The 26,494-nt window shown below is 41.4% G+C and overlaps 2 long non-coding RNA genes across 3 annotated transcripts in view; both read right to left on the reverse strand.

Annotated features, from left to right (window-relative positions):
* Positions 1 to 581: 581 nt before the first annotated feature.
* On the reverse strand, positions 582 to 18,171 carry Gm36802. 2 transcript variants are annotated; one of them, XR_386063.3, is made up of 4 exons: positions 18,080 to 18,171; positions 9,122 to 9,289; positions 5,639 to 5,761; positions 582 to 2,741 (listed from the first exon to the last, which is right to left on the reverse strand). It is a non-coding gene; the product is annotated as a predicted gene, 36802 (long non-coding RNA). The 2 variants fall into 2 exon arrangements; XR_386065.3 differs by lacking the exon at positions 5,639 to 5,761.
* Positions 18,172 to 22,516: 4,345 nt separating this feature from the next.
* Gm41670 overlaps positions 22,517 to 26,494 on the reverse strand; it is a 54,660-nt gene continuing 50,682 nt past the window's right edge. Inside the window, exon 3 of the long non-coding RNA XR_877193.2 lies at positions 22,517 to 22,730. This is a non-coding gene — a long non-coding RNA (predicted gene, 41670). The remainder of the gene's footprint in view (positions 22,731 to 26,494) is intronic.

The following is a 26,494-nucleotide window of genomic DNA, read 5'->3' on the forward strand; positions in this document are numbered from 1 at the left end:
ACTTAGTAACTGTGTCTGTCTAAATAGAAACCAACCCCACATTATAACATCATGGAGCCTAAGAGCCACTGGCTTCTAATTCCAGGATCTGATATGGTAAGTAGACCTTGTAATGTTGAATTTACCCATTCTTAGCCAGTCAAATTCACCAGAGAAGATGGGGACAGGTGTGGACCTCAGGGGTTGACTATTCAGCCAGTCCAGCGTACCTGGTGAACTCCAGGCCAGTGTCTCAAAACAAGAAATGCACAGTGCCTGAGGAAAAACAGCTGACATGCCCTCTGGTACACACATGCGCACACATACACACACACACACACACACACACACACACACACACACATATACTCACTCACTTACATGCACACAGACACAGGCATGCACACACACACTCACATACATCCAGGAATCTGAGGTGTGTGCCTCCCCTGTACTTGATGTTATTGCTCCCAATCAAACCCTCCATGAGCTTGAGATCTAAACAAACAAAACAGAAAAATTAAAAAATAAAAAAAACAGAAAAAAAAAAAACAAAAACAAAAACCCTGGCAGGAATGCAGGGAGAAACATTTTTCTGCTGCTTAAGGAGTGTGTTTGTTAAGCCAAGTGTTTGGAGCTACGTGATAGGCATACAGTTTTATTTCTTATCCATCAGAAAGGTAAGGAAAGACAAAATGCCATTAAACACTGTAGGAAGGACTTCCACAGAACAGAACAGTTTTATCGTGAGGAAACATAGAAACGAGACTTGGATTAGATTTACAAGGGGGGAGCTTTCTATCTGGTGATTATTCTCAATCTCTTTCAAAAGGATTTCCCTGGGGTTTCAAAGTAACTATAAAAAGACATTATGCATTGGTATATAAGATGGCTCTTTTTCTTCTTTTATACTTTTATTTGTTTGTTTTGGCGAAAGAGCATGCTCTATAGCATGATTGTGGAGGTCTGAGGACAACTTGCAAGAGTTGGTTCTTTCCTTCCAAACTATGGGTCTCATGATTGAACTCCAGTTGTAAGGATTGGTAGCAAGCACTTTTACTTGCTAGAACATCTTATCAGTCAGAAATGGCTCTCTTTTTAAAGTTAAAAATGTGCATAATAAATTTTGGCATTACTTAGTATGAAAAATATTTTCCTGGTGTCTTCCTATAAAATTACCCATGCCTTTACATTGGAAGTAGCCTTTTCTGAAGCGTGTTACGTCTGAGCTGTTCTCCTCAGTCATTATTGAGATAAATGCTCCACAATAACTTCTACCTCTCAGTATGAAGCAAAAATGGGTGTCCTGGAATTGCAATAACGTCATCCCTTACTATCTCTGAGGAATTGGTTCCAGGACCCCTGTGGGGAGCAAAATCTAAGGATGCTCAAGTCCTTTCTAGAAGATGGTGTTGGATTTGCATACAACCTACCTCTACCCTCCATATACTTATGGTTGTCTCTAGATGACTTCGAATACCTAATACAATGCAAATGCTATGTAAATACTTGTATTGTTTAGGGCATAGATGCAGGGAAATGAGTTTCAGTGTTCAGTACAGGTGCAATTTTAAAAGCTATTTTCAGCCTGTGGCTGAATCCAATGACTGGGAAAGACTGGATGCACTTCTCTGATGTTGACTGAATGGATACTGTGGCACTCCTTGTTACCATCTTTGTACTTCCCCTAGGAGGTCAGTAAGGCCAAGTGCTCATTCATGGAATAAATATTCATCACTCCTGTCAGGGATACAAAAGGAAGTGGGGCCATAGGTTTTTGTTCTCTGAAAGAGAGTAGTTTAGTTAGTGAGGCCAGACTGACATACAAACAACAGCTGATAATGTTGAACTCTTCCAAGTTTCATCAGCCCCGGGGAAGTCAAGACAGCACTGACTCTGTGATCCAATTCAGTACCAGGCTGAAGGCTCTTAGGGGTGTATCACATAGTAAAACAAACCTCAGGTATGTGTTGAATACTGTGGTGATAATCCTGGAAGAGTCCCCGAGACAGATCATCTGCATCCTTCACTCTTGGTACCAGAGCCAGAACTAAGACGTGCAGAAGTCACATAGAATTCCACTGGTGCTGCGATTGTAGGAAATGATCTGAGCTTGCACACGTAATTCCAGTTTCTGGGTTCCCACTTGAGGTCACAGTTAAACATTTCTTCCTTAGTCTTACTCAGTGGTGCTCTCTCACATCCCGACACAACCTCAGAGCATATGGTGGGAAGAAGATACACATTCGACGCCAAGCGTTGCCTCTGACTAGCCACATGCACTTGGGTGGGTTGTGAAATGGCTGCAGGCTTCAGACTCCTCCCATGCTAAATGAGAGCACTTGGATTCTCCATTGCTCTCTGTGCTTTACCACAGTAACCCACAAGCAGAGAACACTGCCTAAAAACTTAGGGCAGCAATTTAGAAATTTATCAACAAGCAACTTTCCCAAAGTAAGTGGTACTCTTAAAGCATTGGGGTTTGCCCATGTTTGTGAGCTGTATGACTTCTACATTTATGATAATGTGGCACAAAATGGCCAGTGAGTATCAGACGTAAAAGTCCATTTTGTTTTAATATGAAAATTATTCATATGAAAATTTCTTACCACTGGTGAGTTTTGATTGCCAGAGTTAAGGACTAAGTTTTCTGAGGCTACAGCTGTGTTTTCCAATAAGTTCCTGGTCCTGATTTCCAGACTGAAAGTCGGCTTCTCCCCCTCACGCTGCTTCTCCCTCTCACACAGCACTGCTCAGTGACCCTGGAAAATTCGGAGATGTTTAAAGATGGAGGAGAAGCAAGATGAGTGACAAAGCTGCTGATAGGGAAATGAATGTGCAGAATCTAGGAATGAATTACAGGCATCCCACAGATGCAAACAGGGAAGCTGCTTTTCTAGATAGTTCTGTGAACCATCAATCTAGCCTTCATCTAAAGGAGATATGCTTTGGTTCCTAACCAACTTTTGATCCTTTGCCTTAAATCTTTTCTGGAAAGAAATGGGCTTTGAATAAATATTTGGATTTAGGAGGAATTAACTGGAATGTCTCTGAAAAATTACGATATTACCTCTTATTCAGATGCAAATCTTTTGAGTACCTGTGAGTGTTGTTCTTTCTCTCTCCAGAGTCAACACCAAAGAAAATGGCTGTCTTTACTTGTGATCTAATGATGGCTCCCCTTGCCTCTTGGAATTATGGGTGAGTTGGAGTAGAAAGGGTAGTGCTCGGGTTGCAGAGAGGGTTGGTTCTCATCCAGTCCCTGGGCGGTTATCAGCAGAGACTGGAAGGTCAGCCAAATGCCTCATCTGCTCTCGTCGCAGAGTCGTTCTCCCCAGTGCCTTTTCCAGATGGAAAAGTACTCCGAGCTTTTGACCATGCCCCAGAGGAGAGTCTGAATTTGATACAGGGAGACTCTTGAGATTTGAAGCAACTGAGTCCACAGGAATTGAGCTGTTTGTTAGCGTCTCCAGCAGCTTATATGTGTAGTCAGCATGTGATAAGAACATGTCAGACACACAAAACACTCCTAATTCTCCACCCAGAGTGAGAGAGGGTGGCTAAGAGATTTGTGAAAAAGGAGTAACTCATTAGAGGCCAGTATCTCTATCCAGGTTTACCTTTCAAACCTGAATTTGGAGAATTCCAAATGAAAGGTCTTGATTAATCTAGAAGTTTATGGAATTTTATCTTACCAAATGGTTTCAATGCTGACTGCATATTAGAATAACCCAGCAAGGTTTTAAAAATTACTGATGCCTGGGCCCCACTCCAAAAGTGATGGAATCAGAAACTTTAATGAGAGGCTGAGGCAGTTTTGTTTAAGTCTCTGGCGGTTCTGACTCAGTGGAACGGTAAATGGTTCTTCTCACTGGGCAGGTACAATGGCTTTCCCAGAATTCCAACAGGTTGGTGCCTTGCTGGGAAGAGAAGCCAGGTCTCAGAGTCCAGCAGCACTCGCTTTCCCACACAGCACATCAACTCTCCGCATGCTCTGTGGCCCGTGGGATAACTTGCACTTCCCCCCTGGGAAAAGGGAGCAGCCACTGACCCATCACCCCCTGGAAACAAGTGCTTCAGCACCATGGGAACTTTCCTGGTCCTATTTGTAGAAGTGGTCCAACCTTGGCTGATATTCCAGGAAGGAATATTAGGAACAGAGTCCCTTTAGTAACTGCCTATAAGAATTACTTGTAATGCCTGGTAATATTCTGGCTGGAAATTATCCCCCTCTGCTTTCAGTTGCTAATGCCTAAAGGTATCTATCTCACATAGGGTGAGGGGAAGGTACATATCAGACCATGTGAAGTCAAGGATCCCCCTTTTCTCCCCACTGGGATAAAGAAAAGATAGAAAGCTTAAGGGCCTAGCAAAGTGTTTGACCTTAATAGTTTCTAAATATATGAATGGCAAGGATTTCTTTTTATATAATTACTATGTGAGAAAGTCATGCTGGGTCTTATGTGCATTCTCTAATGTAATTATTACCCCAAACTTATGAGGTGGTTATTATCCTTGTATTGAAACAAGGACACCGATGCGCTCATTCTAATTATCATACCTACAGGCTTAAATTGAACCAGAAGATCCTATTAGCACAGACTAACCCCTCTGCTTTATGTACAAGGGGATGGGCCTAGGGAGGTGGAGCGACTTTCTCTGGGGACTTATAACACATTCAATGGCTTATCAATGATTCGTGCTGTGTTACAAATTAATGAACCAGTTGCTTTCAAAACTGAGAAAGGAAAGGCAGGCTCATGAATCACTCAGCTTAGTGTTCAAGTCCTGCTCTGACATCTTTATCCCGGGGCCAGTTCCGTAATCTGCAAGAGGTGCTCAAATTCAGAAGGGAAGTAGGAAAGAACGAAAGATGACCGAGAAGGGTGGAGGGAGAGTGGTAAAAATGGAAAGAAAGAAAACAGGGAAGAAGATGGGGAGAGGTGGGGAAAGAGCCTTGGGCAGTGGAGGGGTTCAGGGACTGACAGAGGAGTGGCTGAAGGTGCCCCAACTGAAAGTCTTCAGTCTGCTGGGATTGCTTTCCAAAGGGCATTTTCTCTACCCCATGGTTGAGGATGGGAGGGGCAGCTTGGAATGGGAACAGGCACCAGGAAGAAGGAAGGGTTTCCTTGGTTGTCCCTACAGAGTAAGGAAAGCACAGTAGCTCGGTTTACTCTTGAGACATTCATTGGCAAGGAGGACGCAGGAAGAAAGGGGAATATGTGTGAGGGAAGTCTCTAAAGGATGGCTTCCCTACATGACTGAATTAAAGAGCATGGTAGCCCTAAGAGGTATGAAACGGAGAACCTTCCACCAGGAGCATGTACCACTTTGAAGTGTCACCCCACCAAAAAGGCATGTCATGGACTATAGCTTTTGAAGGAACGACAAGGACAAAACTGGTCAGAATAAATCAAAGAGTGTGATAAATCTGTCTTGTGACCCTTGTCTGAGGCAGAGCACATGTCATTAATTAATTCATTTAGCTACCTGACCAGAGCAGCCTTCGAGCGGAGCCCACCTTAAGGGCCCCATCTAACACGGAGATCTTTGAAGATAAAAAGCACTTTTAAGTGCTGACTCTGACCATGACCACAGATGCTGCTAACTCCACAGGGAAAGAAATAAAAACACATATTCAAAGTCCTACGATACTTACAAATGCCTCTTTGAAGATGGTGTCCTCTAAGCCAGATAGGCAGATGAAGGGAGTAGCAAAGGCAAGCACAGTGGAGGGGAGTAGAAAGGCAAAGGCCACAGGATGCTTCTTCACTGCCAAACACTGGACAGGGCAGAAAAGACTTTAGTGTGAAGAAGGTGGGGATGCCGGGGGGGGGGGGGGGGGGGGCGGGGCGGGCGGGGAGGACACTCAGAAGAGGAACATCATGCAGAACTCTAAGAAGAATAAACCAACGCTCACTGAAGTTAGACCATGTGAGAAGAACAGGATCATGCCTTACTGAAAGAGGAGTCAGTGCCTCAGGGAAGAACAAAAACAGTGGACATGCAAAGGCATCAAGCACATGTGTTTAGAGGGCCTGAGAAAACACACAAGGAGTATGATCAAAGTACAGTCTATACATATATGAAATTCTCAAAGAATATATAAATATAACATTAAATGCTGTTTTATTAAATTGGCCTGTGATTGCTATCCACTTAGTAAAATTTTAGAAGTTTGGTGGTTTTCAAAATTTGCTGGTATTATTTCTAAAACATTCCTCGAGGGCTTGTGAATCCAGGTAGTAATGATGGGCTGCATCTTAGCTCTGCCTCTGGCTGCTTGCTTGTGACACAGTTGCATTTTATACTTCTCTCTAGGCAGGCCTGTACAGTCTTACAGGGAGGCAGGGCCGTGTGCTTCAAGTCACTGGCCTTTTTTGTCCTAATGAAGTTGGGACCCCAGAATACCTCTTGCTTGGTTATTTGGGCACATCCACAAGAAAGAACAGTTGGGCAAAGATGTGCCTAGATTTGGTGTTCTGAGCACCAGCCCCACTGCTAAGACATTGGTTTCTCCTCACTGGTTCTCAGTCTTTTCATCTATGGAACAAGAATTATTGTGTTTTATAAAGCTGTGAACATAGGTGAGAGGCATAAGGAAAACCCTCTGCACTAGGTTATATTTATGCTGAAAACAAGTGAACTATTGTCACAAGGCTCTTTCCTGTTATTGTGATAAACACCATGACCAAAGGCAATGTGGGGAAGAAAGGGTTTGTTTGGCTTGCATGTCCTGGTATGATCTGTCACTGAGGGAAGTCGGGGCAGGAACTCAAGCAGGACCAGAGGCAGGAAGTGTGGAGGAAAGCTGCTTCCTAGCTCATTCGCTCTGGCTTAGCTCGGGTATCTTATGCAAGCCAGATCCAGATGCCTAGGGATGTACCTCTAACAGTGGTCTGGGCTCCCCTCCATCAATTATCAATTAAGAAAATGCTTCAAAGGCATGGCCTCCTATCAGTCTGAGCAAGGCCTTCCTCCACTGAGAGTCTGCCTTCCCGGTGTGTCAAGTTGACAACAAAAATTGACCTCCACAACTCTAGTGTTATTCATGGAAATGCAAGGAACTTGTTCCACCCTGAGGCACCTCAAACCGCACTGAGCACACTGCTCTGGGTGCCACCCAAGCACAGGGCTCGGGGTGCCATCTGAGCACACGGCTCTGGGTGCAGCATTTTTCTCTTGCCTTTCTTATTCTTCTAGTTTCCCTTTCAAAATCTCGCAGGCTGCCCTTATTGTTGAGTAAGGGCAGTTAACTGAGAGAATTCCTTTCTTTGTATTTTAACTCTTTAATTCATTCCACCTTCCTATTGGGGGCTTTAGGGTTAATTACAAGCAGCTTACTTCTTGGAGAGTCCGTTAATCACGATGTAGAACGTTGGGAGCAGGTACCTCAAATGCTTTCCATCTTAGCATCTAATTCCCAGGAAAGCTGGAAAACCATCATTTCACTTGTGTAAGGCCACCTACAGTATGAGGTAATTATTAAGGCTGATTGCATATCAGGGCCTAAATATAGCGCCATAGCGCTCTACTCCTCTCCTGCTCCCCTCAGAGGATGATTCAGAGGCACCACCATGTATTTTTGAAGAGTAAAGCTTTGTGCTAATTAATTATATCAATATCAACATGTTGATATTGATATAATTAGCACAGTGGATGACACTGATATAATTAGTACAAACATTTACTCTTCAGAAGTAAGAGGCAGTGCATATGCATATAATAACTCTAATAACAGTATCACTCGGTAACAGCACCGCTCTCTCTAAGGGGCTTCGGAAACGCGTCACACAGCAGAGAGATGGAACCGAATCCTCTCTGAAGGCTTTGGTAATAGTGCTAAGCAAAGCTGGAGGGGTTAGGTAGTAGGAAAAAAATCCAGTAGTTCTGACCCGAAAAGGGAATTTTCTCCATAGATATCAGTGATTCTAAGGAGCGACCAATAATTATGAAAATAAAGAGAAATACAAATCGCATGGAACTGGAGAGGGTTCAGCAGGAAAGAGTGCCTGCCACTCTTGCATAAAGCAGAGTTCAGCTCCTAGTACCCTGTCACACGGCTCATAGTCAGCTGCCACTCCAGCTCCAGTGGATCTGAGCGCCTCTGCTCACCTCCAAGGCCACCTGACTCACCTTCACATAGTTATGTAGAAAACATACAAAGTGAAAGGTAAAATGAAATGTTTTAAAAAATATTTCTATCATTCTGTGTATGGACTAAATAAGTTTCACATTTATCATAAATGTATTTATAGCCACATGCTTAAATTCATCATAGCATCATAGCACGTATAAAAGAGGAACACAGCCATATATATATATATATGTATATATATATATATATATACATATCTACATACATACATATATATATGCATGCATACATATATATTCTGAGAAATGGGCTATTCACTGAATTTGTTGTAGAAATAGCATGTAGAGCATGCTTACAATCCTAAGATGGTGACAACTCAGAACTTATGGGACCACCTTTGTGTAAGCTGCAAGATTGCAATTGGATTGCAGTTGAATAGGGCTCCTTTTCTTTCTTTGGGCCCATGTTCAGCTCATCTAAAACCACTATTATTTTGTTTAAAAACAAAAAAAGAATTCAGTAAAATGGAGACTCTAAGACTCGAAGTGTGTATTCAGACCTCTTTTTTGTGATTCCTCCCGTGTAAGAAGATGGCAGCCCACTAACTGGGAGGCATTCATCTTTTGTTTGATAATGCAGATTACTCACTTTGTCACATAGCTGAGGCAGAAGAGAGGGTTTGGGGGAAGTGTGTGTGGTACCATGAGAGGAGAAGAACATGGCATGGTGCCTAATGGTTTCAATGGCACTCTGCTGCCAGCAGCCAATAACACGCACCTTCCCCTACTGTGTTTGTGATGGGAGATATTAATCTCAACTAATTTTTTATTTCTCTATTTCTTAGTACTAGCTAAATAAACTTCACATTTTCTTATCATACAGACTATGTAGACAGTTATGTGGCTTTGAAGTCATCAGAGTATACCTAACAGCACACTGCACAGACAGACACTGGTGTACACAAGCAAGGCTCCACTGTGCATTGAGAGAAAAAACACCCGCCCAGACGACTGGAAAAATTGGTTGCATTTTACAAACACTGACCTGCTGGCACAGATCTGAAAAGTGAGCCGGGTTTTATGGACTGCCAGGAAGGAATGTTAGCTTTCACTCTGCTTTCCTCTGGGCACTGACTCCTATAATGGAGCATCCCAGATGTTCCGAGTCTTAGGGCCTCTTTGGACAAGAAGATTACACAGCAGGAGGCAACATCTGGGGAAAATAGGAGAGATCATGAGAGATGTAGAATATTGGTGTGTGCCTGGTTGTGATTCTTAAGTATTCTTGAGAGGGATTTTTGGCAACCCCCATTGCAGGTTTTCATTTGTCATTGTTGGAGCAATAACAAAGACTATGCCAGCGTTTCTTCTTAAGGCTGGAGTTACTAACTTTTCAATCTTCTAAAGAAAGTCAACTTTTTTCTTGCACTCATGCAGACTTTAAATTTCAGATACAGACTGGCCTCCTCTTTAACACAGAACATACTGTTTTAAGCTTCTTGATACATAAAACCACTCTTCTTTTAAGCTCAGTAAAGAACTTCATTGCTGATGCTGGTGAGCAAAATTAGGCTGTCTCAGATTTTAGTTGTTTCAGACAGGTTGGGTTCAGGGGGATTGAGTTAAGTTCTGATGCTTATAATTTGTGTAATTGTCTTATTTCATTGTGACATGGTAATTGAGACTAATGTCCATGTTCCCCAGCCCCTGTTATTTTTGCTTGTGAGTTTGGTTTTCCAGTTCAGTTTGAATACAGTAGAATTGGGGAAGTCCATTCTCAGAGGCACACATTGGAACCATTTGCCTTGTAACCTCGGCTCCTGACTCTTGCCTGAGCAGGTTCCAGAGGCACACGCGGAAGTCATTTTGCCAGCACCGTCATGACGTTTAATAGCTTCCTAACAGGGCATCCAAGGTAAGACTCTGGAAGCGTTTTGCCCTCCTTGTTTTATGCTGTAATGACACCAAAATGTCATAAAGCAATTATCATCCCAAGCACAAAGTCATACTCAGAAGGTACCTTTTCTAGCTTTGATACCTTGTTTTTAAAAATGTTTGATAGTAACTGAGAGACTTCTTTTAAAACTTTATGCCATTTATTTCTCTCTCTCTCTCTCTCTCTCTCTCTCTCTCTCTCTCTCTCTCTCTCTCTCTCACACACACACACACACGCACACACACACACAGAGAAACTGCAACAGACTGACAGAGTTCTAGATTTATAGATACCTAGGCACCTTCTGACCTCTCAGTTAAAATTCTGAGTGGAATTGATCTGTAACGGCAGAAATCAGCACACTCAAGGATTGCTTTGGGGACAGAAGGAACAGTAGATAGTGGCAATGCCCTCAGCAGCAAGCACATCCACAAGGTTGGCAGTCCCTCTAAAAATGAGAGCTGGGTAGATGTTACAAGGTCTGGTAGAAATGTGAAGTGCTTAACTAGAGATGTTTCACACATGAACACAAACATCTCATTCCAACTCCACGTTTCTTCTGACAGAGGTCTGCCATGTGTATTTCGCCAAATGAAAAACATAAATCAAGAGAAAAGACAATGACAAATTGGGTTCCATTGCTCTGTGAAGCAGGCTGTGGTTTGCAGCTGTGCCTTCCTCAGTCATCTGTGGGCTATATTAAAGCTTATGTGTTCTCTGGGCCATTTGAAATAAGTAAGAAATGGCTGCCTGTCTTCATGCAACACAAAGTGAAGGGTATAGGGCCCCTGCCATTGAATCAGGAGGTGCTGGTGGCTTCTGACTTTCTCTACAGACTGTGACCAAATCTTGAGCTCGGTCAGAGGTGACTCTAGCAGAGCCGCAAGCATCAATCTCATCATTTACTGGTGAAGAAACCAACCCGTAGATTCTGATGCTTAAAAGTTAACGCTAAGATGGGGAGGAGCTATTCCGTTCATAATAAATAACAAGGAAGATATATGAATTAAAATAAGCACCTTGATGATTTAATGCCACTATGAAACCAATAGGCTGGTGATTCAATCTGATACCCGCAAATTTGTATAATCCTCCGGGTAAAACAATTTAATAGGCTGTCTCTTTTATAGTTACAAAAGGCCTTTCATGTGATCAATTATACATAAGAGTACAATAAATGTAACTTTCTTCATACTAACCCCGTCTAACTTAAATTCTCCTGTTGGTCTTTGGGATGTATGTAGCACTCCCAATAAAGTTCTTTAGTTCTGACTTTTATCAAAAGTTAATTTTCCCAGAACTTCCAAATAAATGCTCAGTATGAAAGCGGCCACCTCCTCCTCCCCCTCCCCCTCCCCTCCCTTCCTCTTCCCCCTTCTCCTCCTCCTCCCCCTCCTCCTTTCTCCCACACTCAATAAAACTATTCAAACAATACACTTCCTTAGGAAACTGCCACCTCCTCCCAGTCTGGCCCCTTCCCCCATACAAACAGTCCTGCCTTTGGTCAACCAGTGGGCAGTGGGGGGTGAGTTTGATTAGTTTTCTCCTGTTTAGTTTTGATGAAAAGGCAGCCGAACCCTGTGTTAGCACCCTCCCCAAGGCCAGCAAAACTCTTTAAGAGATGGAGATTGGCAGTCTCCACTTTAGTGCAGGTCTCAGGAGGTTCTTGGACCCTCCCAGAGTGCTATAAAGTCCAAATTCCCAGCTGTTTTATTATATGTTTAATTGGTTTGCTCCTCTATGAGACAGGAAACTAAAATGAACCCCATCATCACGTGCCACTTAAGTTAGGGGCAAAGGTCACTTTGACTCTACTCTAAATGTCTGGGTGAAGAATAAGACATGGCTGTGCTTGATGTAACTTTAGTTGATTTGATAAATATTTGGGGTTTTGCCTGTATTAAGTTCTAGGAGTTGCTCTGGGAAGTGAGAACTAAGCGTGCTGTTTTAAGCAACAAGCAGCTTCTGAGTACGGAACAAGGACAGAGAAAAGACCAGAGAATGGCAGTGGGGCCAGCTCCCTGGAGAGAATGCGAAGTTTAGGACAGGAGGTGCTTTATGGCTGTGGCTTGAGGCATATCCTTAGAAAGCTCCATACATGTAAAAAGTTTACAGAAATCCAGGCTAAACCACTGAAGTGAAGAATATGAAAATGTGTGAGAGTGTGTGTGTGTGTGTGTGTGTGTGTGTGTGTGTGTGTGTCTGTCTGTCTGTTTCTCTGTCTCTGTGTGTCTACCTCTATATGTCTGTCCATCTGTCTCTGTCTCTCTGTCTCTGTCTCTCTCTCATGTGTGTGTGTGTGTTTGTCTGTCTGTCTGTTTGTCTCTGTGGGCCTACCTCTATATGTCTGTCCATCTGTCTCTGTCTGTCTGTCTCTGTCTCTGTCTCTGTCTCTCTCTCTGTCTCTCTCTCTCCCTCTCTCTGTCTCTCTCTCTCTCTCTCTCTCTCTCTCTCTCTCTCTCTCTCTCTCTCTCTCTCTCTCGTGTGTGTGTGTGTGTGTGTGTGTGTGTGTGTGTGTGTGTGTTTAGTTTACCAAAAAAAGCTTTAAAAACTTCCTCTAAAGGTTATTTGTTGCTTCTGGGCCTACTTAGGCTTTTGGCTTTTCAATGTAGTTCAGTAAGAAATCTGGCTGCTAGCACCAAATTGCAACTTGAAAAAAAATGTTTTGGAACATTATACCTAGTCTGTGTCAGCTATAGAAAAGAAAAAGGCATATGCTAGACCACTCGGAACCAACCAATGATGAAGACTTCAACTAAAAGAAAGAATGTGTCCTCAGGAGGGCATCTCTGAGCCCGAGAAGTGAGAAGTCCAGTGTGCTACTTGAAAGGCAACTACCGAGAAAAGCCATGTGAGCAAGACAGAGAGAGCAAGACAGAGTGAGTGGGCAAGCCTTGAGTTCTTTTAAGAAATCTTTCTTTTTCCTGAATATTCTATCCTAATTGATGATGTAGAAGAAAGTACCACAATCCTGTGCTAGAAACTGGCCACCAGGCAGGAAGAGGAGCTCAGGTCTGCCCCTGCTGTTGCTGAGAAAATTGGATGTTATTACTGAGTTACAGTTGCATTATGATGTGGGGCTGAACCAAGGGGCACCTGAGGTTGCTTTCCAACTCTGCTGGGTCCACCCATAATCCTCAGGCAAGAGCGACTGTCCATTCCCCCACCTGAAAAATTAAGATATTAAAATGTACTTTGTACAAATAACATGAAGCATACACAAATATTGCATGGGAAGAAAGTTGAACCAGTGTGTGGAATCACATGTTCTTCCATCGTGTTAAGTACATGACCAGAAAGAAGAGAGAACAGTCATGCTTGCTAAGAATCAAATGCTAATTTTCATCTTTGGTATATGAAATCTGATATAAACAGTGTTGGTGAAATAAACACCCTGGTCTATACCATGTTCATTTTCCTAAGAACCCTGTGATCCCAGAAGTATTCTCACATGTTGAACATAGAAAAATGAGACCTTAAGTTGTTGAGTCCCTGTTTGATGAAGGGTGCAAATAATGGATAGCTGCACGGATAGTAAGGCACAATGCACACTAAAGTGGCTAAAGTCTCCTTAGGAGCAAGGATAGTAAGGTACACTGTACACTAAAGTGGCTGAAGTCTCCTTAGGAGCAAGGATAGTAAGGTACACTGTACACTAAAGTGGCTGAAGTCTCCTTAGGAGCAAGGATAGTAAGGTACACTGTACACTAAAGTGGCTGAAGTCTCCTTAGGAGCAAGGATAGTAAGGTACACTGTACACTAAAGTGGCTGAAGTCTCCTTAGGAGCAAGGATAGTAAGGTACACTGTACACTAAAGTGTCATAGGGATGTCAGCAGACGTGAAGTCTTCTTAGGAGACACTCATTTCTATATTGTAATTATTCCCAGAAATGCTAGATAACAACACAGGCATAAACGGGGGAATTTCAGAGAATTAACATGGATATTTATCGTACCACTTACATTCCTTAAAAAAAAGTGTTTTAATTGATGCAATGATGATGTATGTTGATCATGTTCAACATATTTTGAAATATGCATACATGGTATAATGTACTGTATTAGCTCACTGACTTAGCATTTTTATGGTAAGAAAATCTAGTCTTCTAGCTATTTTCAAAAGTATAATTCAGTGTTGAATTATTAACTATATGCACCATGTTACAGGTTAGAGTTCTGAAATGCCTCCTAGCTAACTGAATTTTCTTGTCTTTTATGCAACATCCCCACCTCCTCAATAACCCTTGGTAATACTCTATTCCCACCCCCAAGCCTTGCGTTCACTTTTTTAGATTTCACATATGTCCTAGTTTACTTTCCAATTGGTGTGATCAACTACTGTGACAAAAGCAACTTAGGAACACAAGGATTTCTCTGGCTTACAGTCCTAGAAAGTTACAGTGGCCAGACAGAGGCTGGCTGGTCACATCGTATCCACAGACAGGAAGCAGAGAGTGCTGGCTGGTCACATGGTATTCACAGAGAGGAAGCAAAGAGTGAATAGGAGTGAAGCGTGGGTACATAACACCGAGGTCCACCCCAGTGACCCACTTCCTCCCAAGGTCCCACCTCCTAAAGGGTTCCACAAGCTCCCTAAATGGTGACACCAGCTGGGGACCATGGAAGTGCCCAAACACAAGAGCCTCATTCTCCTCACACAGGACTTTTCTCATGCGAACCACAATAACACGCATGTGAGATCATAGATTATTTTAAATATTTTTGTGCCTGGTTTATTTCATAATATATATTGCTTCCACGTTATCTATATTGCTACAAAGAGCAATTTTTCTTTCTCTTTTCTTTTTAAGAATGAAATGCATTTATATTTATATAATTTTCATTATGTATACCTATATCTCTCAGAACAGGAACACAGTTCTAGAATGAAGTCATGTGAAGAAAATTCTGAGTGCTTATAAGAAAACGCCAAGAAAAAGAGACAGGAGTGTTGTGACCTCAGTTTCTTCAAAACATGGGATTGTTTTAGACTGTGTTATTGTGTCTCTCCCAGGCATCGTGGATAGTAATGAACTTACTTTAGATTATTTATTACATCTGGCTACTTTTGTTTGTTTACATGCCTTTATGAAAAAAATATGTTTTTGTAGTATGTGGCTTTCCCACCACATGCGGCTTGCCCTTTTGATTGTACATTTCACTCATCTGAGTCCTCTTAACCCTCAGAGTATAAATTGTCTGATGCTCTAAATGAAGTTGGATAGTGCATGAGACCTTAGTCTACCTCATTTATTGCTCTCATTCTGCCAGGTCTGACTACCTCTAGAGCAGTAAACAATACCATTTGGGGTGTGTGTGTGTGTGTGTGTGTGTGTGTGTGTGTGTGTGTGTGTGTGTTTGTATACCACATTCTTTTTAGTCTTCAGGTATCAATGAGGCATATCTTAGGTATTTTAGGTACTGCTGTAATGAGCAGGAGATTGCAAATATCTCTTCTACATGTTTCATTTCCTTTTGAGATATACCCAGCAGCCCAGTAGCTAGATCACACATAGTACTGTTTGTAGCTTTTCTTGGAGAAACTCTTATAGTGTTTTCCATGATAGCTGCATTAATCTGTGTTCTACAACAGTGCTATTGTGTTCCTTCTTTTCTTTGCCCTGGCCAATCCTTGAGTGACATATCTCACAATGGATTTTGTTTAAGATCTCACAATGGATTTTGTTTAAGATTTAATTTGCTTATTTATGTGTATATATGGATATATTCATGTATGTGTATGGATATATGCATGTTTATGTATAGATACATGCATGTGTATGTGTAGATGCTCATCATGACCAGAAGAAGGTGGCAGATGTCCTGGAGCTGAGTTATAGGTAGTCATAAGTCATCAGAAGAGGGTGCTGGGAACTGATCTCTGACCTTCTGCAAGGGAGCACAGGCTCTCAACTGATGAGCCATCTTTCCAGCTCCCTCACAGTAATTTTGATGGGCATTTATGGACCCTGGTGATTTATTATGCTGAGCAGTTTCTCGTGCACCTGCTTCCAATCATACATCTTAGGTTGAGAAGTGTCTTATTCCCCCTTTCCCCACAAAATACTCATTTTAAGCCAGGAGGTGGTGGTGTACTACTTTAATCCCAGCACTCAGGAGGCAGAGGCAGGTGGATCTCTGTGAGTTCTAGGCCAACCTAGTCTACATAGTGAGTTCCAGGACAGCCAGAGCTGTTAGAAAACCTTGTCTTGATAAACAGAAGGAGGAAGGGAAGGAGGAGGAGGAAGAGGAGAAGGAGGAGGAAGGGGAGGAGGAGAAGAAGGAGGAGGAGGAGGAGGAAAAGGAGAAGGAAAAGGAGGAGGGAGGAGGAGGAGGAGGAGGAGGGCAAGAGATGTCATCTGACTCAGTCTTCTGCTAGTCTTCTCTTCGGGTTGCTCATGTCCTGTTACTGAGTTGTTGAGCTCCTTGTGTGTTTTTCGTGGTAATTCCTGATCACAAATCTAGTTCACTGATATTTCACTCCTGCTCTACTGAAGACCTTTATTTGGATGGAATTCCTTTTATCTATTTTTTTTATTTTGTTGCCCAAGTTTTGGGCTTTAGACTTTAAAAAGGCATTAATCAGACCAATGTTAAAGAGCTTTTCTTCTTTTTTACTTTTTATTTCATAGCTTTATAATTGCAGGCCCTCAGCTTAAGTTTTTCATCCATTCTGAGTTGATTTTTATGTGGTATAAGACAAAGATCTAATTCCATTATGTTTTTAAGTTTTATTACATGCATTTATTCACTCATTTATTCTGTATTGATATGGGTGCAGGCTCCCATGGCATGTGGGTGAACATGTAGGGACAACTTGTGGTACCCGGTCCTTTCGTTTCACAAGGTGGGTTCTGGTGATGGGACTCAGGTCATCTGGCAAGAAGTGCTTCTCCTCGTGTGCCATGTCTGGCCTGGTCTCCTTGTGCATATGGGTATCCATCATTTACTGAAGAGCACGCCCTGTCCTGGGCACTCTTGGCAACTTTGTTGAAAATTAATTCCCCATAGGCGAGCGATTGATTTGCTCTGTCAGTTTGTGTGTCTCTCCTTGGGCCAATAGCATTGTTTTAAATACTATAGATTTGCAGTATAGTTTGAAGACAGGAAAAGGGAAGCCTCTAGCTGTTTTCTTTTTTAATTAAGAATGCTTTTTTAATTTTTTTCCCTTTTTTAGTTGGGGAGAATTGCCATGCAACTTTCATAGAAATTGCATTAAATTTGAAGATAATTTTGAATAATAGAAACAATATTAATTGTTCCAGTTTGTGAACATAGATTATCTCTTCATTTATCTGTTTGAGTATGTGGTGTTTCAGTTTATCGCCTTTTGGGTTAAGTTTACTCCTAAGTGTTATTTTCCTAACTTTGCACTGTTGTTGTTAACATAAATGTATGAGCTCCACTATGATGCTTTCATACATGTAGGTATTGTACCTTAGTTATATTTACCCCTCTCCATACTTCTCTATATTCCTTCCTACATCCTTCTCCTTACTTTCATGTCAACACACACACACACACACACACACACACACACACACACACACACACAATTGATTCTGCATGAGAGAAAATACAAGACATTCCATCCATTGTTGGCTCTCCCCTCCCTTGAGCCTGCTCCTTTCCTTGAGAAGTATTACTCTTGAGTGACCATTAACTAATTACTTAGAAGTTGTTTGTTGAGGTATATCTTGTTATTTACCACAACAATACTCAAGCTCCCTATGCATTTCGAACCTGTATCCTAGCAATCAATCATAATTTCTGTGGGCCTCTCCATCTAATCTGAGTATCTGAGGGTGGAGACTCTAGTTTCTTTCCATGTTCAGCTTTGTCACAAAGACTGGCACATGACCCAAGATGGGAGAAAATCTGTTCAGTGAATGAGTGAAATTACTAAGACATGCGGTTTTTGTGAGTGAGCTATAGAAGTTGTGGGGGCAGCTATGGCAACCATTAGAACTGAAGCATGAGAAGAGACAGGACTTAACAGAGAATGGGTTAAGAATGTAAGGCTTACCTTCTACCTCAGAGGTCAGCTGGGAAAGATTTGGTCCTTACCTTTCTAAATCCAGGAAATTGCTTCCTGGGGCTCTTGACCTCAGAAAGGTTAAAGTTCACCAGTAAACACCATCTTTCTATTGAGAAATTGATGGATGGGTTCTGAAATGAAGAAAGGCAAACAATGACTTCCAAAACTCATGACTGCAGGTAACAGTTGGAGAAATCCCTCATCCCATGAACAGAGACAGCGTTTCCTGCAGGTGTGGAGGACTGATGCTCTAACTCCCAGGGGAGGAGCCAAGTACTGAAAGTGAGTAGATTTTCTGTGAAGATGAGCATGTACAGAGGTCAGAAGCTGAGTCTGTGCCAGGTAATTGGGACCTGAAAATGGTAATCATAGAGGGGCTGACGATAGAGAAGAAACTAAAGCCACACACTGAAAAGCCAGAGGGGCTAGGAGTGGCTGGGTTGAAAGTGCCTACTACACAAAGACAAGGATCTGAGACTCATTGCCTAGCACCACCTACAGCTGGATATGGGGATGTATACCTACAACCCCAGCACAGGGGAGGAAAGCATACACAAGCAGACCCTGGGGACTCAATGACCAGGGCCAAGCCAAATTAGTGAGTGTCCAGTTCGGTAAAAGATCCTATCTCAGAAAGTAAATTGGAAGATAGTAAAATAGCTCAGCTAATAAAGATGCTTGCTGGCAAGGCTGATGACCTGAGTTCAAGCCCCAGAACCTAAAACATGGAGAGATAGAAAGAACAAACGTCACGTGGTATCCTCTGGCATACACATTTGTCATGGTGAACACACACACAAACACACACACACACAACCACAAATAAATTATTTTCAAATATAATATGCATAGTGATCTGGAACTGCTTCCTGTTTCCTCTCTGCTTCCTGACTGTGGCTGTGATGTGTCCAGTCTAACTCCTGACTGTGGCTGTGATCTGTCCAGTCTAACTCCTGCTTCTGCAAACAGGCTTTCTTCTGGCAGCTGCCATCATGATGAACTGTTGAACTTTGGAACTCTAAGCCAAAATCAGCCCTTTCTTCCTTAAGGTGCCCTTTTCAAAGTATTTTATTGCAGAAATGTGAAGGCTACTAAGACAGCATCTGCTTGGCTTACTCTAAACTTGAGGGCTCTGAACCCCACATGTCCTTCAACCTATGACCCTTAAAATCATGCCCCTTATTGGAGAAGGTACAACAATCAGATGGTATTTGTGTGTCTTCATTCATCCCTGGTCGGTTACTTCGGGATAGGTTGGAGGTGAGTGAACTTCCCTAACTTCCTATCCTAGCAAATCAATCTCCATGGCCACTTAGGCCTGTTTCACTGTTCCCAGGGAGGTTTTTTGTTTGTTATTTTTTAAATTAGATATTTTCTTTATTTACATTTCAAATGTTATCCATTTTTCCTAGTTTCCCTTCAAAAATCCCCAATCTCCTCCCCCTGTTCCCCAACCCACCCACTCCCACTTCCTGGACCAGGCATTCCCCTATGATGGGCATAGAGCCTGCACAGGACCTAGGGCATCTCCTCCCATTGAGGACCAACTAGGCCATCCTCAGCTACATATGCAGCAACAACCATGAGTCTCTCCGTGTGTTTTCTTTGATTGGTGGTTTAGTCCTAAGGAGCTCTAGGGTTACTGGTTGTTCATATTGTTGTTCCTCCAAGGTAGCTGCAAACCCTTTCGGCTCCTTGAGTACTTTCTCTAGCTCCTTCATTGGGGACCCTGTGCTCCATCTAATGGATGACTGTGAGCATCCACTTCTGTATTAGTCAGGTACTGGCAGAGCCTCTCAGGTTATAGCTATTATAAGTCTCCTGTCAGCAAGCTCTTGTTTGCATCTGCAATAGTATCTGGGTCTGGTGGTTGTTTATGGGATGGACCCCCAGGTGAAGCAGTCTCTGGATGGTCATTCCTTCAGTCTTTGTTTCACACTTTGTCTCTGTAACTCCTTCCACGGGTATTTTGTTCCCCCTTCTAAGAAGAATCAAAGTGTCCACACTTTGGTCTTTCTTATTCTTGAGTTTCATGTGTTTTGCAGATTGTATCTTGGGTATTCTGAGCTTCTGGGCAAATATCCACTTATCAATGAGTGCATATTATGTGTGTTCTTTTGTGATTGGGTTACCTCACTCAGGATGATATCCTGTAAATCCAACCATTTGTCTAAGAATTTCATGAATGCATTGTTGTTAATAGCTGTGTAGTAATCCATCGTGTAAATGTATCACATTAACTGTATCCATTCCTCTGTTGAAGGACATCTGGGTTCTTTCCAGCTTCCGGCTATTATAAATAAGGGTGCTATGAGCATTCTGGAGCATATGCCCTTTTTATAAGTTGGAGCATCTTTTGGGTATATGCCCAGGAGTGGTATTGCTAGATTTTTTAATAGAACTATGTCCAATTTTCTGAGGAACCGCCAAACTGATTTCCAGAGTGGTTGTACCAGCTTGCAGTCCCACCAGCAATGGAGGAGTGTTCCTCTTTCTCCACATCCTCGCCAGCATCTGCTGTCACCTGAGTTTTTGAACTTAACCATTCTGACTGATCTGAGGTGGAATCTCAGGGTTGTTTTGATTTGCATTTCCCTGCTGGTTAAGAATGATGAACATTTTTTCAGGTGCTTCTCAGCCATTAAGTATTCCTCAGTTGAGAATTCTTTGTTTAGCTCTGTACCCCAATTTTTAATAGGGATATTTGATTTTCTAGAGTTCAACTTCTTAAGTTCTTTATATATATTGGATATTAGCCCCCCCCCCCTATCAAATTTAGGATTGGTAAAGATCTTTTCCTAATCTGTTGGTTGCCATTTTGTCTTAATGACAGTATCCTTTGCCGTAAAATCTCTTTGCAATTTTATGAGGTCCCATTTGTCTATTCTTGATCTTACAGCATAAACCATTGCTGTTCTGTTCAGGAAATTTTCCCCTGTGCCCCATATCCTCTAGAGAAATAGAAATAGTCATTAATAGTCTCCCAACCAAAAAAGCCCAGGACCAGATGGATTTAGTGCAGAGTTCTATTGGACCTTCAAAGAGGACCTAATTCTAATACTCAAACTATTCAAAAAAAAAAAAAATAGAAACAGAAGGTACTCTACCCAATTTCTTCTATGAAGCCACAATTACTCTGATACCTAAACCACACAAACAACCAACAAAGAAAGAAACTTCAGACCAATTTCCCTTATGAATTTTGATGCAAAAATACTCAATATAATTCTGACAAGCTGAATCCAAGAACACATTAAAACAATCATCCATCATGGTCAAGTAGGCTTTATCCCAGGGATACAGGGATGGTTCAATATATGGAAATCCATCAATGTAATCTACTATATAAACAAACTCAAAGACAAAAATCACATGATCATCTTGTTAGTTGCTGAAAAGGCATTTGAAAAAATCCAACACCCATTCATGATAAAAGTCTTGGAAAGATCAGGAATTCAAGGCCCATACCTAAACATAATAAAAGCAATATACAGCAAACCAGTAGCCAACATCAAACCAAATGGAGAGAAACTTGAAGCAATCCCACTAAAATCAGGGACTAGACAAGGCTGACCACTTTCTTCCTACCTATTCAGTATAGTACTTGAAGTCCTAGCTAGAACAATTAGACAACAAAAGGAGATCAAAGGAATACAAATTGGAAAGGAAAAAGTCAAAATATCACTATTTGCAGATGACATGATAGTATACTTAAGTGACCCCAAAAATTCCTCCAGAGAACTCCTAAACCTGATAAAAAAAAACTTCAGTGAAGTAGCTGGATACAAAATCAACTGAAACAATTCAGTGGCATTTCTCTACACAAAGGATAAACAGGCTGAGAAAGAAATTAGGGAAACAACCCCCTTCAAAATAGTCACAAATAATATAAAATACCTTGGTGTGACTCTAACTAAGGAAGTGAAAGATCTGTATGATAAGAACTTCAAGTCTCTGAAGAAAGAAATGGAAGAAGATCTAAGAAGATGGAAAGATCTCCCATACTCATGGATTGGCAAGATTAATATAGTCAAAATGGCTGTCTTGCTGAAAGCAATCTACAGATTCAATACAATCCCCATCAAAATTCCAACTCAATTCTTCACAGAGTCAGAAAGGGCAATTTGCAAATTCATCTGAAATAACAAAAAAACCTAGGATAGCAAAAACTATTCTCAACAATAAAAGAACCTCTGGTGGAATCACCATCCCCAACCTCAAGCTGTATTACAGAGCAATTGTGATAAAAATTTCATGGTACTGGTACAGCAACAGGCAGGTAGATCAATGGAATCGAATTGAAGACCCAGAAATGAACCCACATACCTATGGTCACTTGATCTTTGACAAAGGAGCTAAAACCATCCAGTGGAAAGAAGACGGCATCTTCAACAAATGGTGATGGCTCAACTGGCGGTTAGCATGTAGAAGAATGCAAATTGATCCATTCTTATTTCTTTGTAGAAAGCTCAAGTCTAAGAGGATCAAGAAACTTCACATAAAGTCGGTGAGGTTTTCCTTAGAAAGTCACATCAGCAGTGGCAGAGGTGTGACCCTCACCTGCAGAACCTGGAGTGGCACTTCTTTAATGTGTCTTTCTTTCTTCTTGCTAATGTCTAGTGTTGTCCTAACAGGACTGGAGCTTTCTTGCCATGAGATGACTGGCTCTGGAGAGGAGAACTGAAATTCAAATGAGAAGAAAGGTATTCATTTTATTTTTTATTTCGTATTACTTGGCTCTTGTTGGGAAAGAGAGGGCACCTGGACACTGCCACTGAAAAACAGAGGATATGTTTAAAGTAGTCAAGAAATGTCTTGAAGAACATCCCAGGATTTATTCCTTTGAACAGCATGGCCTATTCTAAGTATGGTTAATGATACAGACTCTGACAAATGGTTAGAAGCTATTTAGATCTAGGATAGTAGTTAAAATATTAAAAGTATAAAAAGAGAACTAATAAAGTGGTGAAGGGTTTGGGGTCCCAGCATGATGGCTCACAGGGAGAAGGGCTTCCTGCCAAGGCTTGTGATCTAAGTGGGAGGAGAGAATTGACTCTTAAAGGTTTTCCTTTGATATCTACATATGGAACATGACATTTGAGTGCCCCTACCACTTAACCCATGTCTTAAGTGCACTTGCGCACGCACGCGCGCGCGCGCGCACACACACACACACACACACACACACACACACACAGAGAGCAAGAGAGTCCAAAATGCAATTTTAAAAGAGTTTGGGCTCATATATCTTATTGGATCTTGATCCAGACTTCTGTTGCTTTCTAGCCATGAGTGATCCCTGGAATAATATTTTATTGTCCTCAAGCTAGACTCCTCTTTCACTAAATGAATATAATACCCTGCAAGCAGGAGAATCTGAGTTCATTTCTCCAGCACATATGTAAAAGCTGTTTCACGATTGTGTGTGCCTGTAATTCCACCCTAGAAAGGTGGAGAAAGGAGGGTCTTGAGACTTATTTTCAGCCATTTTAGCTGGACCAGTGAGCTGCAGGTTGGATGAGAGAGGCTATCTTAAAAATAAGACAGATCTAACTCTCCACTCAGCCAGATCCTGATCATTCTTCTCCACCCACTTGTATATCCTGTCTTCTGCCCCCCCAAGCTGTGTTGTCCATATTAGACACAGAAGTAACAAAAGAAGACCATGTGCCCAGATCTCATCACAAAAAGACAGACAATATTTAAGATCAAGCTAGAATCTCCCCTGCAAAAATTGTGTCCCCTGGGTCTTCTTTTGTAGACACGTTTGCTAATGAGAGTTACCTAGATGAACTCCAGGAGTTTTCAAACAGAATTTGAAAAATAAAATTATAAACTTTTCTCTAAGATTCAAGAATTTAATGAAGACACAAACAGTATGAGGAAATCAAGTAGAAAGAGTGTATGGAGGATAAACACAGAGTGAAGGTCAAGGAACACAAGCATGGGGTTGATGAGAGTGGCAAAGACTGTCTAGGATGTGAAAATGGAATTCAATAAAGACATTGAGGAGCTCTTGAGCAGAAATGAAGTGGGAGATGAAATGGAAAAACCCAATAGCTAAACTAGAAACTCAAAAGGAAACATGAGAAGTCAAGTGAGTCAAGCAGAGGACTGAAGACAGAGCAGAGAATCTAGAACAAGTATGAAAAAAGGAAAGACTCAGGAAAGGAACACAGGAAATGCAGGGCATCATAAAAAAAAAATTCAGAGTTGTCGAATTATAGGTATAGATGAGGGAAAAGAATCCAAAGTTGGTAGCATAAACCAGATCTTCAACTAGATCATAAAAGAAAAGTTCTCCAACTAGAAAAGGCATAACCATACAAATACAAGAAGCATGTAGAATACCAAGCAGTCGTGACCAGAAAAGAAAACACTGAGTATGCATGACAAAGAAAGTACAAAAAACCAAGTCACTCAAAGGAAAACATATCAGAACAGTAACTAAATTCTCAGTGAAAACTTTGAAAGCCAGAAGAGCCTGGAAAATAAGTTTCTGAGTCCTAAGACACCACTTTGACCAACGTAGATTAACATAACCAGTGAAACTGTCTGCCATAATTGAAGGAGAAAGAAAAACTTTTCATAACATAAACAAACAACCTAGAGAAACTTATATGCAACACATCAAACTTAAAGAAAACACAGGAGGCCATATTTCAGGCTAAAAGGAAGAATGAACATAGCCAAGAGAGCATGGAGAGAAATGTGGGGCTATTACTCTACTAAGACACAAAGGTATCACCTGGAAAACAAACAATAACCCAAAACAAACAACATGACACTTCACACACATGTTCCAATAATAACTTTAAATATTAATGATCTAGAATTTTCAATCAGAAGACACAGGATAACTAAATGGATCAACAAGGAAACTCCATCTCTTTGCTGTCTACAAGAAACACATCTTAGTGTTAAAGGTGGCTATAATCTAAAAGTACAAGGATAGACAAAAGTGCTCTAATCAAACAAGACCAGGAAGAATACGTAACTAAATAGGCTTTAAACTACAAAAGAATCAGAAGAGATACAATTCATTCTAATCAATGGAACAATTAGCCAAGAAGACATTGGTATTCTAAAATATATATGCACTAAACTCTGGTGGACACAATTTCATTTTTTAAAAAAGTAATACTGATCTAGGCAACAGTGGCACAAGCCTTTGATCTAGTGCTTGGGAGACACAGGTAATTGGATCTCTGTGAGTTTAAGGCCAGTCTGGTCGATAGAGCAAGTTCCAGAACAACTAAGGCTACAGAGAGATATCCTATTTCTAAAACAAAACAAAGCAAGATTATCAAATACTAGGTGACTCCAGTACTTCACTTTCTACAATAGACTGGTCATCTGGACAGAAAATAAACAGAGAAACATTAGATGTAAATGACATTATGCATTAAATGGACTTAAAACATGTCTGCAGAGCATTCCAACCAAACACCAAAGAATAAATGTTCTACTCAGCAGCACATAAAAACATTTCTAAAATAGACCACATCCTGGGACATAAGTAAACATTACAAATCCAAAAATGTTGAGATAACTCCATGTGTCCTATCTGATTATGATGCAATAAAATTTAAAATAGACAGAAAGCAAATCTCTAGTAATATACAAACCCATGAAGATCAGACAAATCATTATTGAATGATGAATGGGTCAAAGAAGAAATCAAAAAAGAAATTTAAAAAGTCCCTGGCACTAAAAGAAAATGAAAACAAACCAGCAGGGACACATTGAAAGCAGTCCTACAAGGGAAATTTATGGCTGTAAGTGCCTATGTTAAAAAATCAGTAAGAGCACAAGCAAATAATGTAGCAATGCTACTCAAACATTTGGAAAAACAAGATCGAACCATATCCAAACCCAATCATCAGCAAGAACTGACAAAAGTCAGAGCAAAAAAGAATAAGGTAGAAGCACAAAACAAAACAAAATAATAGAAGGGCCTCCCAATTCCCCTTAAAGCCATAAACTGTATCTCACCCCCTGAGCTTCATTTTCTGGTCCGAAACTCCTTCTTCTTTCCCAGAGGCCACACCAACACCAGGGACCACAGGCCATGTTGGTTCTAGGAACCCCAGAGGCAGCATTGACAGCCAAAGTTCCTGAGGTCAGTCACCAAACCCACTGGAAACACCCTACTGGTTACCAGAACCCCAGACCCAAAGACGATGAGGAAACAGAAATCAAAGGGGAAAAACAAAACAAAACAAAACAAAACAAAACAAAACAGCCCCAAACCACCCATCTAACAAGAATAAACTCAGAAATCTGCACCTTCACCTATGATAACACCATAACCCAGATGACTACAGGCCAGTGTAAGAACACAAGCAACAACCGCCAGGGCAGTATGGGACCACCAGAGCCCAGCTATCCTACCTACTACAGCAAGCCCTGGATATCCCAACACAGCTCAAGCACAAGAAAAT

The sequence above is a fragment of the Mus musculus genome, chromosome 18 (genome assembly GCF_000001635.26).
Source record: "Mus musculus strain C57BL/6J chromosome 18, GRCm38.p6 C57BL/6J".
NCBI lineage: Eukaryota > Metazoa > Chordata > Mammalia > Rodentia > Muridae > Mus > Mus musculus.